Here is a 13,059-nt window from a genome sequence, read left to right on the forward strand (position 1 = left end):
AGCCACCCAGGCACCCCTGGGAGGGAGTTTAAAGTAACTATGATTAAGAAGAAATGCTCTAACAAAAGAGGTGAAAAATGGGCAGTATCAGATGGGGCAATAAAAATTAACCAAACTGAAACACAAAGAAAAAAAAAGTAAAACCAACAACAGAAGAAAACTAAGAATGAACCATCTGAGGGCTGTGGGATGGTGTCAGACAGTCTAACAAATACTTTATTGGGATGCCAGGAGATGTGAAAGCAAGAATGGGAAAGGCAAAAAATGTTTGAAAAAATAATGGCTGAGAAGTTTGCAAAGTCAGTGACACGAAATCATAGACCCAAGAAGCTCAGATTATACCAGGCAGGATAAATACACCAAAACAAAACACACTGAGGCAAATAATATTTGTCAAGTTATAAACAACAACAACAACAACAACAACAACAACAACAAGATCTTAAAGACAGCCAGGGAAAAAAAAGGACACATGACAGAGGAACAAAAATAAGAATTATAGCAGGCCCCTGTTCAGAAACTATGCAAGTTAGAATATAATGAAGTGACGTTTTTAAAGTGCTAAAAGCAAAGAGCTGTCAACCAGAATTCTATGCCTAATGAAAATTTATTTCAAAAATGAAAGAATGAAAAATTTCCTCAAACAAAAACTGGAAATTCATTGCCAGCATACTAACCCTATAAGAAATATTAAGTAAAGGTCTTTAAGCTATAGGTTTATGATACCAGACAGATTTTGGGATCTATACAGAGAAATGAAGAACACTGTATATGAAATAAATTAAGGTAAAATAAAATTCAATTTTTCTTATTTCTAACTCTAAAGGAACATTGTCCAAAGCAAAATAGTTGCACTGTGTTGTATATTTCTAAAATACTTAAAATTTTAGATCTATTTATTTATTTGAGAAAGAAAGAGAGAGAGAGAGAGAGAGAGAGAGAGAGAGTGTGTGCGCAAATGCATGGGGAGAGGAAGGGGCAGAGGGAGAGGGAAATAGAGAATATCAAGCTGACTCCCTGCTGAGTGCAGAGCCCAGCATGGGACTCCATTCCACAGCCCTGAGATCATGACCTGAGCTGAAATCAAGGGTCGGATTCTTAACCAACTGAGCTGCCCTAGTGCCCATAACCTATTTTTTAATGTGTATAATGATAATAGCACAAGTTATGGGAGTGAGGAATTAGGAATATACCATGGTAAGGCCCCTACCCTGCATGTGGAACAGAGTAATGGTATTCAAATGTAAGCTCTGATTCACTGAAGGTAACCCAAGGGCAAATACTAAGAATTGCTATAACAGATCAGTCTAACGCACAATGGTACTTTCCTATGTAGGAAAGGAGCACCAAGAGGATGTTGACCAAGGAAGAAAATAGAAGAGGAGTGGTCGGGGAGGTGAGTGGAGAACTAGGGGGGTGAGTTCTTCCAGGAGCCAGAAGAAAAGAGCATTTCATGCAAGGAGAAGTTGGGCGCTTGTGTGAAGCAATACAAAGAATTTGTGGAGCATGAAAATGATAGTGTCTGTAAGCGTCAGTGATCAGGCAGGCTAATTACCATGCTTCCATAATAGTTTCCATAGGCAGGTCCGGAGAGGTCATCATAGAGTTGAGTTGTGAATGGGTGATGAGGAAGTAGAGAAATCTATCCTAGGCTTCTTTTATTATTTATTTTTTTAAGATTTATTTATTTATTTGAGAGAGAGAGCGTGAGTGCATGCATGCTCAAGTAGGGGGAGTGGCAGAGGGATAGGGAGAGAGAAGAAGATTCCTTACTGAGCATAAAGCCCAAGGCAGAGCTTGATCTTGGGACCCTAAGATCCTGACCTGAGCTGAAATCAAGAGTCAGACAGATGCCCAATTGACCAAGCCACCCAGGTGCCCCCTACAGATGGGAGGTCAGCAGGTGGGGAGCAGAAGGGGGGAAGTGGAATTGCAGGAAGTATTTGTGGTTTACCCAGTAGATGATAGAAGTGTGAAATAATTGGAGTAAGATATAGAAATGATGAAGGAGAAGTCCTTGGATTAAAGTAATTAAAGCAGGTGGCAGATCCAGTCTTTGAATGGAGAAACAGCTCCTTTATTTAAAGACAAGCTAAAAATAAGGGAGGTGAAGGCAGAGAGCCCTTTGGATGCAGAGGGGAGGATGTTAAGGTAGACTCATTCTAAGCAAAGTAAAGTAGGGCATAGGTCTTCTACAAGTTTAAATGACTCTCTACAGAGAGTCATTTTTAAAAATATCTTCTGTGGTCTTTTACTACATCTTCTGTGGTCTTTTACTACATCATCTTGTTTTTTTCTCTTGCTTCCAGTCGCCTACTGTATTAGTTTAGGGCTGCCATAACTGAGTACCACACACTGGGTGACTTAAAAAGCAGAAATGTATGGTCTCTGTTCTGAAGGCTGAAAGTCAAAATCAAGGTGTGGGCAGGGCCACATTCCTCTGAAACCTATAGGGGAGAACCCTTCCTTGCCTCTTCCCAGGGGCTGACATTTCACCAGCACTCCTTGGTGTTCTTGGTTTGCAGCTTTGGCTCTCCAATGCCTGACTGTTGTCCTAGGCTTTCTCCCATGTGTTCTTGCCTTCACGTGGTAGTCTGAAGGGCACCAGTTACATTGAAGTAAGGGCCAACCTGTGTATGATCTCATCTTATCTAATTATTATCTGCAACGACCCTGTTTCCCAATAAGGTCACATCGTGAGATAGAGAATATCAGGCAAACTTCCGGCTGAGTGTAGAGCCCAACGTGGGACTGCATCCCATAGCCCTGAGATCATGACCTGAGCTGAAATCAAGGGGATTAGGGCTTCAACATATCTTTTTTGGGGTCCACAGTTCAATTCATGTATCTACTAAATCTTCATCCCTCTTTACAAAATTTTCTTTGAGGGAAGTCCAACTCAGTATCTAAAGCCCACCAAAATGTTACTACCTCCTGCCCACGGCCTTTCATGAACTTCCCTCCCTGCCACTCTCTTTTCTGTGCTCCCCAAATCTCTTATGGGCTCATGATGTGGCTCATCATCCCTCTCTATTCACCCCAGCTTGCCTTCCTGAGAGTGGAAATCATCCAGTGGCTCTGTGTACCCTTGACAGAGTCCAGAAGCACTTCCTTGTGAAATGGCTTGGGATCTCACAAACCAGCACACACTGGGAATTCGGTGATGAAGGGAGAATCTGGGCATTCAGGATCAGGGAGCTAGCTATTAGAGTAGATGGGGATGGATCAGGTGAGCTTTACTGGAAGTGATGGTGTAGCTCGTTGGGAGATGGGAAGAACATTCTAGGCTGTTTCTCAAATGTATTTTTTGTTGTGAGGGAAGATCATGATGGTGCTTCCTTATGATGACATGTTTGAATATTCTGCACAGGGTCCACCTAGTGGCTCATATGGCAGTCAGGTATGGTTACCAGGTTCATTGTTCACAGCTGCAGCTGGGATGCTCCCTGTCAAACTCTGCCCTCTGCACAGTACTGAATATCCTACCTGTGCTGCTATCTGTATATTTAGGGACCTCAGTGAGATGGTCACCCATCTTTAGTAAGGTAACAGAGATTGTGCATCCATGCAATTTTTTTTCTTTCTTGGTACTATTTTGGCCAGGGAGGCAATTTAAAAAAATGCAGTGGTTGGCACTTCTGTTTTTTGATGGTGGTAGTTGGAGTGCAGAGACTTGGTGGAGCTAAGGAAGAGCTCTGTGGGCACATCTTTAGGATGTGCTCAGTTTGGTAGTTTGGTAGAAGCACTCCAAGGCCATTTGGGCCCTTAGAGAACAGATGAATGAATTTTCAGGAACAGAGTGTTCAGTGATAGAGGGAGGCAATGTGAACTGACAAAGTGCCATTACAAGCTTTCCATGGTCCCCTAGTACAGGCAGCTAAAGTCTTCCTCAGCACATCCATCTTACAGTTCCCATGAAGTTGGCTGGTGTATAAAGGAAGGAGTTTGAGTCTTGAAGTTGAATAGCTCTGAATTCTAACCTGGCTTTACCACTTTATTACTTCTGTGATCTGGGGCACGTGGCTTCCTTGGTGATAAAATGGAGATGATATCAATATTTGGGGTTCTTGGGAAGAGTCAATGAGTTAAGAATTGAAAGTGGCTGGCCCACTGGTGCCAGGCACATCAAAGGTGCCACATGCTGTCAGTTTATCCTTTCATAGTTTTAAAAAATATTTATTCATTCATTCATTCATTCATTCATTCATTCATTCATTCATGAGAGATGCAGAAAGAGAGATAGGCAGAGACACAGGCAGAGGATCCCAGGACTTTAGAATCACGCCCTGGGCCAAAGACAGGTGCCAAACCGCTGAGCCACCCAAGGATCCCTATCCTTTCATAGTTTTGAAGAGTGTGGGACATCACAGCAGAGAGGCGGGAAGTGGCTGCCTGTGAAACAAGGCACTTGTCAGCTGGAAAGAAGTAGATTAGGGGATGCTCAGTGTTCTTTTTTAAATTGCCTGAGATACATTGGGCTGTATGTACTCAAGCTTCTGAAAAATACTAATTTTTAAGTGTAGTAATGTTGATTTAGGAGTTTGTGCTATAAAAGTTTCCATGTAAGTTTTATTTGTGCGGTCCCTTTAAAGACATACAAGGTTGGAACACGTTACTTCCTGCCATTCAGCACACAAGATGAGATCCATTATATTTTATCACCAAAGTCCTCTTAGTATTTATTGTTGGACTTGTTAGAATCTCTTCCTTTGTGTCTTTTTCTGCTTCCTGCCCACCGTCCTGCAGGAGGGAGATGTTTTCTGCTGCCATAAAATTGATTGATAAACATTTCAGGATGAAAATAGCAGTTTTAAAACTTTCAGCTTTTGTCTTTTCTCCCCTCAGCCTGCTCAACTATCACTTTTAATGATTACTTACTTTTTATTGGGCCTGTCTTGGCACAAGGACTATGAATTATCCTTTAAAGACACGTAAGAACCTAAAGTTAAATTGCCCCCCCAAAATATATTTATATTGGAAGTATAAATTAAGAAAGAAAAAAAAGGATGTATAAAGATTGACCAAAACCCTCTAAGGTGGCAGCAGGGTTCTGGTGAAGTGATGGACCAGAGTCAGTCCTCCTTGGAGAATACAGGGGCTATCTAATTAATCCTTTCTGCAGTTCTTTTGGATAAATGTCAGAGAGGAGCTTAAGGGGTGATTCAGTTGAATAAAAGCAGAGAATGTGAAGTAGACAATCTATGAAGTATTTCACGGCTCTCAAGTGTTAAGAGGAGCACAAATGCTGGTGATGAATTCAGGAGCATTGTCTCTGAAACTGGGAAACAGTAAGTAAGACATAATTACAGGGCTTCAGCCCAATTTAACACATTATACAAGAAGTGTTACATGAAGAACTTTTACTGTTTAAACACGCTCTCTTTTATTTTTCACACAGAAAAGTATGGACAGCAATACCACAAGCACTCATGGACCACTCCCTAGAATTAATGAATATTTATAACATTGAGCTATGTTTGCCTCAGATCTTTTGAAATGAAAGAAATAAAACACTTCTCCTCCTTCGTTCCATGGAGGAAACCACTATGGTGACTCTGGTGTGCTTCCTGTCACCAAGAATCCAATCATTACAATGATCTCTTTTACAGGAACCATCCTTTAGTAGATGATTTTACTGCCTTATGATACGTGCCATAAAATCAGGCAGATGACAGCAGCAGCCTTGCCCAGCTGACCCTTGGCTGGTCATTGTTTCTCCACATATGGGCTACAGACCCTGTTCTCTCCTCTTACATAGTCACGCCATGGTAATTTTTAATTACTTATTTTATGGGATGGCAGAGATAATTTATGCCTTTGTTTTTGGTATTTTTTAACACTTTACTTCAGAAATCGCATACATTTGCAAGGATGTGGATTAAGCTGATTCAGTTGCAAATGTTTTCCTAGAAGTATTCTTTCAGGAGGAAAAGTCAGGCCTCCAGGGAATAATAGTGCCTCCTTCCATGCTGTGAAGGGAAAATAAAAAGTATTGAGTCGTTTGCACCCACTGTGGACATACCCTCCAACCTGGCCTGAATCCATATTTGGTGTTGGTGTCTAATGGGGACGAAGGTTCTGAGGGGGCCTTTAGAGGAGGAAGGTTGCAATCACCAGGTGCCCCAGGACTCTGTCTTAGACCTATCTGTAGTCTTACCTGCTGTGGGTCTCTCAGGCTGGGCTGTGGTCAGAAACATCTGGGGAGCCTGGCAAGCTCCACGTGCCCGGGCTGTGCTGCGACAGTCACATGTGAACCTGGGAGCGGACTTGAGCCTCAGTGCCTCCTCAGGCTCTGCCAGGGATCCCACTGCTTGCCAAGTTGAGAAGCATTGAGTTAGAGCATTCAGCCATCCTGGCCTTCTCCTAGACTCTTGAACTTACCCAGGGCTTCCTAGCCTCAGGAGCACTCACTATTACCTCTACTGGAACCACTTTATTCTTAGTTTAGATTGTACCTCTTAGGTAGGCTTTCTTTGGCCAGCCTGTCTGGAATTGTTCCCCCTGCCCATCACCAGTTAGATGGAAGCATTGTACCCTATTTATTTCCTTTTTAGTATTACAGTCATCAGAAGTGTCTGTTGATTTGTTTGCTTGCTTATTGTCTCCCCTCCCCCAGCTAGAGTATGAACCCCTTATGGGCAGGACCTTGCTTTCTTGTTTATCACTGTATTCCTGGTGTGTAGTATGGTGCTTGGTGTAATACATACCTATAGAATGTTTGTTAAATGAGAATGAATTCTAATATCAAGAGGTATCAACAGATCACTGAATAACTTTGAGGTTCTCTAAGATCTCAAGAAGGGTTAATCTCTTTCCTGAAAAGATGTACCTGTCTCATTGTAAACATTTAATCAGAATGTAGGGCGACATACCCTTTAATCTAGCCCTGGCCTTGTTTTCTGGTCTTGCCCTCAATATCTCCTAATGAATAATAATAATGATAATACTAATAATACAACCAACAATACATGAACGTGTATACAGTAATAATCAGCTTAAAGGAGGCTTCACATACTTTATCTGATGTGATCCTTTTCTGTGGGATGGGTGTGATTATGCACAGATGATGAAACAGGCATAGAGTAGTAAAATGCCATGTCCAAGTCCACATATGTCTAAGAAACAGAACTGGGATGTTTATTGGGTGTCCTATGAAAGGGATGTGTGGGTATGAGACTTCTCCAGGATTAGCAGGCATTTGCCAACCCTCCATGCGATACTGAGGGCCATGTGGGTATGAGACTTCTCCAGGATTAGCAGGCATTTGCCAACCCTCCATGCGATACTGAGGGCCATGCCCTTTCCCTCTGAAATTCTGGGCTTTCTTGTTTTAAGAATTCATAGGGAGTGAACAGTGGATAGAATTAGAGAAAAAATGGAGAGGTGAGGAAGAGGAAGTCTTTCTCATCTTTTGCCTTTCATATGGCTCCCTGTCTTTGGGTGCAGTGCCAAGTCTTGGGCTCCAATGTAGCGGAGTACCTTTAATATAGTGGTTTGTGCACATCTTGTAGAGGTGAACTTCCTAACTCATTGTTAATATTGCGTAGCATGGTTAGGTGAGGACTTGGAGGGGCTCAACTGTATTTGACTCAGTTGGCTTGTAAAGGAAACCTGTCTTCCTCAGTGTATTCCTGGGAATGCCTTAAGCATGGTAGACCAAGAGTTTTAGGAAAAGATCCTAAAATCTGGAGTAGTCATCCATCTGTGGATCAGATTCAAAGAGCCTGCCTAATAGAATTTAAACAGGACTCCCTTGTGATAGCTGTACCCTGCACCCTGTCATGATGGGTGCTGAATTACCGGTATGCTCTATAATTTAGATGCATGTGCTATACATGTTCCTTTGCATGTAGGAAACATTGCATTGTTCTGCCATTAAAACATAAGAAATAAAACATGGCAATGGGATCAGTTACTTGACCTCAGAGCCAAACTAAACCACTTTGCTTGGTGTCACCTCACTTTAATGACTCTAAATAAAAATCGTCTCCATCTCTGATACCGTGTTACTTATTTGCCGTGCTGGGGGAGGTAGTATTCTTCCTGCTGCTGACCTAGCCCACGTGAAGGTCCTTATCTTAAATCCTGCAGCCGTAAAGGAAATAATTGGTAAACAGGCTGGTGACGGAGGTATGATTGAGTCCCTTAATTCACAGAGCGATTAATGGGGATTTAAATGTTTTAATTGGTTATGCTTCATTGTAAGTGCTTTTGGACACAGAACTGCTTGATTTGTCAACCAACCAAGTGTTTCCTGGCATTTCCTTTTTTTTTTTTTTTTTTTTTAAATTGGGTGGAGAATTTTTATTTTTTAATTTTTATTTATTTATGATAGTTACAGAGAGAGAGAGGCAGAGACACAGGCAGAGGGAGAAGCAGGCTCCATGCACCGGAAGCCCGATGTGGGATTCGATCCTGGGTCTCCAGGATCGCGCCCTGGGCCAAAGGCAGGCGCCAAACCGCTGCGCCACCCAGGGATCCCTTTTTTTTTTTTTTTCTTTTTTTAATTTTTTTTTTTTTCTCTTTTTTTTTTCCTGGCATTTCCATCCATACTGCTGGGGTTCCCAAATCCTGTTTAACTTTGTGCTACTTTTTTCTCGAGCTACCTTCTGGCTCTCTCTGACCTGTGTGAATCTGGTCAGTGGATCAGAAGGGCAGGACTCCTGCTGACTGGACGGCTGGGCAGCGGGTGGAGCTTCCCCAGAGCCCCCTCCTGTCCCTTTCTACACATCCTTAGGGCTGGTTCCCCCTTTGTGAAATATTTTTAGCTTGAGGGCTGTCTGTTATGTTGATTTTGCTCTGATAAGGGAAGTGAAGGCCGGCTGCACAGGGTCTGTGCTTGGAGTCACGTCCTGGGGGAGCCTGACCTCTAGAGTCACCTGGGATAGGCCACCACAGACATTTATTACTGGGATTTATACTTTCCCCATTAAAATGATTCTTCTTCTTTCCTTGTGGTCACAGACAGAAAAGAGATTCTTCTAGATGCTTTGTGGACTTCAGGCTGGGGACAGGTACTCCTTTAAACCTGATTCACTGTCTTCCAGTGTCTCATTTTACAGCTAGCATGTTTCACATTCTTGATTGCCCACATGACAGTGCCCTGCTGCTCCCGGAGGTGACCATCAGTCTCTGCTGCAGTTTTCCTTTGAGGAAGTAATGCTTCCTTTGAGGATGTTGAGGAAGCTGTGTTGCCCACAACATAGATAGGGATTGAACTGGACTTCAGTGTACACACCATACAGACAATGACTCTGCCCTTTTATGAAATCCTTTTAAAGCTGTAAATGGAATTTTCCCTAATTTCAATGAATTAAATGTTAAATTGGGGAGGAGTTGGTGGGTTCACTGACAGACAAAGAAGAGGATATAAACAACTCTCTTCGATGCTGTGGCTTCCTTTGTAAGGGCCATGTGTGATGGGGAGAGAGATTAGAAATCTATTTTTAAATTAAAAAGAGAGTATTAGTGGTGCTTTGGAAAAATTCATCTAACCCCCCAGTGTAATGGGAGTCCAGAAGGGTGTGTGACTCAAACGCCCCATTCCTTTTCTTGTCTCCTCTTTGGCAACACATTCATATACTGCCCTGTTTTTCCACGGCTGAGGGAGGCAGGGGCAGAGGAGTGGAGGGGCACGAGAGTGTGAGAGGGCCCAAATGATTTGCCTGATTAACCACTAAATGTGGCTGATTTGGGGAATTCTTAGTCTTTCGTTCCTCCAAAGCTTAAAGAAAAATCTCCCACGTGCGGTGTGGTGGAGCCACAGTGAAGCCTCCACTGTTCTGGAGGCTGGAAAAACAAGTCTGACATTGGGGGTGCTCGTGGGAGTGGATGAGTGTTGGGGAGGATGGAACAGTCTGACTGCCACCACACACTGCCCCCCCCCCCGTTCGCCCCCTCCCCCCGCCCCATGGGTCCACGTGCTGTGCGTGAGGTGAGGGAAGAAAAGCCAGAATCATCCTGGGAAGGAGCAGTCGCCTAGAGAACATTGCCATGTGTAGCTTCCTTTGAGGAGAACTGAAATTAGCCCTACTGAGTAGCTTTAGGTTTGGGTATTGTGCATGACTTGGTTTAGAATATGTTTTTGAATAAATGAATCTGGTGACTTTGTATCAACTGGTGAGCCTTGCAAGCGGTAAGAGGATTCCTTGTATTTGGTTAAACTTTGGTTTCCTATGCAAGATGCTAGGCAGACAAGAGTAATCAATCCTCCAGTTACCTGAGGGTCTTAGGAGAAGTAAGCCCTTTCTTATGATGTAGCAACCTTGAGCAAGCTTCTTCTGGGTGTCCCTGCCTTGGATGATTTTGGTCAGTAGATCAGAAGGGCAGTGGCATCATGTTGGCTGGACCCCTTGGCACTGGTCAGAGCTCTTCCATGGTTTCCTCCTGCCCCTTTCTACATATCCTTAGGGTTATAACCTAAGCTTATAAGCTTCCCTTTGGGAATGATTTTTAGCTTGAAGATTGTTCATGGTGTTGATTGATCAGGGAAAATATGGAAGGAAGTGAGAACAAACTAGGAAGGGGGCTGAGGAGGATGAGCGTTGCAGGAGACGGATGCCATCCCTTGGCTCTAGTCTCAGTGGGGACTGTTGCAGGACTGGGCTTCATTTACTCTCTTTACAGGAGACCCTGAAACCCAGTGCTTTTCCTCCTAGGCTAGATTTGTGACAGATCAATCCTTGTCCAGAAGGAGCCATTAATGTGGCACACAAGGCTTTGACTTGGGTCTTGAGGATCCAATCTGGTGGGGACACATGGGGTTGGGGGAGGGATGAGATGGATGTGCATCCAAGTGGCCTGAGTAGTATATGCCAAGGTGTAAGATGGGAAATCCCAGGTGAATTCAGGGCACAACCAAGGGCTAGTTTGGCTGGACGGTTTGGAGTGTGAAGGAGAGAGGTGGGAAGGTGAGAAAGGAGCCGGAAACAGATCCAGGCTAAAGAGTTTGGACTTTATTTGGGTAACATACATCCACTGAAGACTTTGGCGAAGGGTTTGATGTGATCAAAGCTCTACTTTTGAGAGATTAATCTTGTAGTAGTGGACGGTGGTGAGGAGGAATTTCTGTCAGGACACCATGGTGATGGCCTAAGCAGTGTTTATGGTGACACGTAAAGCAGCTATGAAACCAGTCAGATGTTTGACCAGAGTTACAAGAATCTCAGTTCCTACAAGAAATAATTTCTCAAATAGAGGAGCAATTTAAGGGATGACATACAATAAGAATTTTCATTAATGAATTGACAAGGCTTCTTTAAGATTAGTGTGTTTGGGGGGATCCCTGGGTGGCTCAGTGGTTTAGTGCCTGCCTTTGGCCCAGGGCGCAATCCTGGGGTCCCGGGATCCAGTCCCGCGTTGGGCTCCCAGCATGGAGCCTGCTTCTCCCTCCTCCTGTGTCTCTGCCTCTCTCTCTCTCTCTCTGTCTATGTCTATCATGAATAAATAAATAAATAAATAAATAAATCTTAAAAAAAAAGATTAGAAAAAAAAAGATTGTTTGTGGAGATTGGTTTGTGCCGTGTCTATTAGTTTGCTGTGTTTGATAGTGTAGTTAGACCCATGTTCTCTGGGGCCAGACCACCTGGATTTAAAGCCCAATCTCACTGTTAGCCCTGAGACCTTGGGTAAATTACCAACCTCTCTGCCTCTGTGCTGGCCACCTATGATGTGCTTCATAAGGGTTAATGCCATTGTCATCATTGTCATTAGCATCATTTATTTTTAACAAATTGTTTTACTTCACAGAGATAGAGGATCTTTTCAGTATCCTAAGTATACCTCCTTAGGAGTTGCATTTGGGTGAAAGCACAGACCCCTCTGGCACCAGTGCATGATTTTAGACTCTGAAGGGCTTCTTTTATTACCAAGAAGACTGAAAGAGTTGCTGGCATTGCCTTGGTGTCTTAAGGAGGTTGAATAATTGGGATTCTCTTGGTCTCCTTCCTTCATGGGTTCAAGAGGGCTGCTGCAGCTCCAGCCATCCTGTCTGTCAGGCTGAAGGAAAAAGAATAAAGGTTAGAAGGTCAAAAGAGTACCTGCCCGTTGAATAAGCTATCTTTTAAGTTCCTTCCTAGAAACCCAGCCTAAGGACTTCTGTTAATATCTTATTGGCCATTTCTATCTTCCAGGGATGTGGAAAAAGTAATTTTCTCCATGTATTTTGCGTCTCTCAAAAATACAGATGTTCTGTTACAAAGAAAAGAAGAGAAGGATGGATATTGTGTGAGTGGCTAGCAGTCTCAGCCACAGGGGGAGCTCACTGCAGGAAAGCTACCTCAAGGGTTTCAAAGAATTTTGTCTGTTTCTAAGTTAGCAATTGGTCTGCCTTCTCTCAGATTGACAGCTTCTGGTAGTCTGATCATTTAAGTTTTTAGCATGTGTTCAGTTTTTGCCATTAGCAAGTTTGTTCAAGAAAGAAAATATGATTACAGAAAGATAGGGGAACATACCATGTTTTAGCTCAATTATTAGTATAGGTGTAGGAGGGAAGTCTTAAATTATATCTAAAGATACGTCCTGTGGGTCACAGGATTCTCCCGGAGGTATGGTGGTGAGGAAGGCTTTGTCATACATCCACATCCAGCGTATGGTTGTCTGTAGACAGGCTGATGGTAGTATACAAACACCGTAGATAGCAATCATCCAGAGATGCAGAGAAGGAAGGCAATTAGTCTGATTCTATAGGAAAAAAAAGAGTCAGGTAAGGTATAAACATAAGGAAGGACCAGGGCACCATGTGGTAATGATTTGCTTAACCTCAGGTCAGAGTCAAAGTTGAAGGCAAACCCATGAGCACTATCTAATAAGATCTCACAAGTAAGAGGTTTAGGATCTAGGTCCAGATTTGTAGGAAATGATTCATATAACTAAAAAATATGACTTAACCTTTCTGTGCCTTATTTCTTATTTTAAAATCAGAAGTAATACCTACCTAAGTTTTTGTTTTAATTGTGGTAAAATACACACAACATAAAATTTGCCATCTTGACCAGTTTTAAGTATATAGCTCAAAGGCAATAAAAGTACATTCACATTGTGAGACCATCACCGTAATTT

At 42.9% G+C, this 13,059-nt stretch overlaps 1 protein-coding gene across 17 annotated transcripts in view; it reads left to right on the top strand.

Annotated features, from left to right (window-relative positions):
- Window positions 1-13,059, top strand: part of CSGALNACT1 (chondroitin sulfate N-acetylgalactosaminyltransferase 1) — a 327,875-nt gene that overhangs the window by 44,289 nt on the left and 270,527 nt on the right. For 2 of the 17 annotated variants that reach the window (XM_072776723.1, XM_072776722.1), the window contains one exon: window positions 1,337-1,396. The exons of the other annotated variants lie outside the window; for them this stretch is intronic. The gene's annotated coding sequence lies outside the window, so the exon portion shown is untranslated. The remainder of the gene's footprint in view (window positions 1-1,336; window positions 1,397-13,059) is intronic. 17 annotated transcript variants of the gene reach the window in all.

This window comes from Canis lupus, chromosome 15, assembly GCF_048164855.1.
Source record: "Canis lupus baileyi chromosome 15, mCanLup2.hap1, whole genome shotgun sequence".
NCBI classification, from domain to species: domain Eukaryota; kingdom Metazoa; phylum Chordata; class Mammalia; order Carnivora; family Canidae; genus Canis; species Canis lupus.